The 3356-nt window shown below is 42.8% G+C and overlaps 1 non-coding gene across 1 annotated transcript; it reads right to left on the bottom strand.

Moving 5' to 3' along the window:
• Positions 1–1879: 1879 nt before the first annotated feature.
• LOC115030679 lies at positions 1880–1986 on the bottom strand. The gene has a single exon (XR_003836284.1). It is a non-coding gene; the product is annotated as a U6 spliceosomal RNA (small nuclear RNA).
• Positions 1987–3356: the final 1370 nt, after the last annotated feature.

Raw genomic sequence — 3356 nt, forward strand, 5'->3', positions numbered from 1 at the left:
CATGAAGGGGGTACTGAGCCTACACATGCTACAGACTAGAAACAAGAAAAGGGGAAGATTGGGATTCCCTTTACCCTCATGTGCTGCTGTTTATGACGAGGACATTCTGAATGGGCTGAAATGTGGAGTAAAGACTTGGCAGCTGAGGAGCTGAGCTGGCTCTGGGCACCTCTCTCTGGCTAGTGGAATTTGTACCCAAGAAATGCAGTCACTGGAGAGTCCTACATTCTGAAGCCATACAAATAATTTAGCTATAATCAAGTATTATATTTTTACAAAAATCAACTATCTAAGTCAAAATGAATTAAACCTAAAGGACTTTTAAAATTGTATATATTCCTTTGTACAAATGATAGATTTTGTTATTTGCTTTTATCCATCTGTGCCATGCACAGTGGTCTTATTCACTACCCTCCATTAGCTTCTCTTATATCCTCTTTCTGTTCATCACTTGTCCCTTCCCCCATATAGATAGTCTACCCAAGTAAGTAAGTCTACCCTACTAAGTAAAAAGACAAAATTATTACTCAAAAAAGGAGAGTGAAATGAGCCACAGAATCCTAGCAGCAGGATATCAAATAATCCTCAGATGTCACCTGGGGCCCTGGGGCCAGCATTGGCTCTGAAGTTGTATTTTTATGCTATATTCACGGGGAAATATCTCCTTAAATCTGTGCCTTTGCATCTTCATGCCATCAGCAATATCAAGATTATGTGTCTTCATTCTTTTATTAAACATGCAATAGTAAGAACATGGTTTCTGGCCGGGCGTGGTGGCGCACGCCTTTAATCCCCAGCACTCGGGAGGCAGAGGCAGGCGGATTTCTGAGTTCGAGGCCAGCCTGGTCTACAAAGTGAGTTCCAGGACAGCCAGGGCTACCCAGAGAAACCCTGTCTCGAAAAACCAAAAAAAAAAAAAAAAAAAAAGAACATGGTTTCTTACCTATCTAGACACTAAGAATAATGTATAATTCTTCACTCCCTTCCTTGCCCAGGGTCTGGACATACTGGGTAACCAACATCACCACTGACAACAGCAAGACTACTCTCAAGCTCTCCCTCAACCTACAAATCAAGGGTATGGCAGACTAAGACTAAGACAGTCTTTAACTCAAATGTGAAGGTGTCAGTACATTCACGTGTCTTTTAAAAAAACAAACTCACCATTTCATCATTTCATACTCAGGTCTAGAAACAGAGATTTTATTTAAAAAAAAATCCATCTCAAAGATTAAAGTGTTCCTATCAAAATCTAGAAAGCAGGAAATCCTGGATGGAAAGGCAATCAGTGTAGTCATCAGCTTTGTTAAGAAGCTGGAAAAACCAAGTGGTCTGCCTGCTCCCGCCTTTACAAAGACAATAGCATCCCAGTAAAAGTCCTCAGTATTACAGTGAGAGGGGTATCACAACAGGATGTCTATAGTATAGTGTAGTAATGACAGACCTGAATTATGGACAGTATTGGGAGTTGAAGCAGTCTTCTACCAAGAAATCATCTAGCTGGCTAATATCTACCATCTAACCATATTTCACTGGCTTCATTTTCCCAAACATGAAATTTACAAATGGGATCTTTTAATACACACTAAGTTTTATTTTGTGCCCTGAAGCTCTCTCTAACAGGCTAGGCATTGCAAACAAGATCTTGCCCTTTCCCTTTTGTAAACCATTAGATGCCTTCATTTAGGCACTTCCACATTCCTAACCTAAAGCTAGCTACCAAGGTACATTTCCTTATTTGACTTCCTTCTACCTGACTCTTTCCTGAGGCTGACCCCCAAGGTGCATATACCAAACCTACCAAGGTCAAGCATTCAAAATTCATTATTTGGCTATACTAGCTATCCTGCCCAATAAGGACTTACAAATACATCCTAGCACAGACTTCCCCTCTTTCTCTTTAAAGAAAAGCACTCCTTGCACACGGGCCATGCTAATCTTCTCTGTATCGTTTCAATTTAATATTTGTGCTGACAAAGACCAGCAGTCCCAACTAACCAGGACACTTGAGATCTCTCAGACACTGAACCACCAACCAGACAGCAAACACTAGCTGATATGAAACCCCCAACACATATACAGCAGAGGACTGCCTCGTTTGGCCTCAGTGAGAGAAGAAGCACCTAACCTTAAGGTCCCAGGGAGTGGGGAGATATGATGGGGTGGGAGGTGAGGACATCCTCTTGGAGATGGAGGAGGAAGAATGGGATGAGGAACGGTTGGAGGGTGGACCCGGAGAGAGATAACTAGACTGTTTTAAAAAGCATATAATAATAATAATAATAATAATAATAATAATAATAATAATGATAATTTTTTAAAGTACCCCTATAGAGCCTCCTCCAGCTGTCTTTGCCCAATCCAGTGGTAGTTCTCCTTTCCATTGTTCTCTCTCCAGTAAATAAATCTCCCTTATGTTGAGAATTTCGTGTCTGGGTGTGTTCTGTGTAGACCCCAGAGCCCCTTCATTGTTACCAAGACTGCCAGTGATTCAGATCAATCTGCAGGACCCCGGTCCAGTTCTCACACTTTCTGGACCATCCTGCTCCCTTTATCTAACACCGGCTCACTGGTGAGTTTTCCTTAATTAGCACTCTTAAACACTCCCCAGAACATCAGGTCACGACCACTGATAGTTCAGTGTCACTGTTCTGTCTGGTGGGGGTAGGGAGAACCCATCCTGCCACAGTCTTCAGCAGGCCACAGTGCACTCCTTCAAATGACCTTTTAGGCACACTCTGGGCTGTGGAAAGAATGACTACCTCAAAGTAGTGGAAATTTTTCAAAAAATCTGTCTCCTATGTGCTTTTGCCTCCTCAAAATCCTGTTGACAGGCACTGGAGTTTTCCTGCTCATGAGGTACTCCTCCTGCTGAAAGGGTCATAGAGATCCCCTCTCTCTTCAGGACTTTCTGGGATCCACTGAGACCTGATCCCTGAGACCACTACGTTGTCTTAGAGAAGTCTCTAACTTCAACTTTGTCTCTTGGTGACATCTACTGATAGCAATTGCTTACACCACCACCACCACCACCACCACCAATGCCAACTCCCCCATCACTATCTATTTGCCTCTGGGATGTCTCTTAAAGAATCTCAAAGGACTCCTAGTCATATACTGGTACTCTCATGAATGGCCCTTATTCCCCCTTAGTAATCAAACAAGAGACCTTTACAATTTTTATGGACACTGAAAGATGGAAGGAGATCCTCTTTTACTCCCCTCCCTCCCTGCCTGGCCCTCTCCAGACATCCCAGAACTGTCTCTGCATTCCAACTCTACTCCAAGCTGGCCCCTTACATTTTCTGTTCCCTGACTCACTTCCTATTTGTCATCAAACCCTCACCCACTACCAG

Source organism: Mus caroli, chromosome 3 (assembly GCF_900094665.2).
Source record: "Mus caroli chromosome 3, CAROLI_EIJ_v1.1, whole genome shotgun sequence".
Classification (NCBI taxonomy): Eukaryota; Metazoa; Chordata; class Mammalia; order Rodentia; family Muridae; genus Mus; species Mus caroli.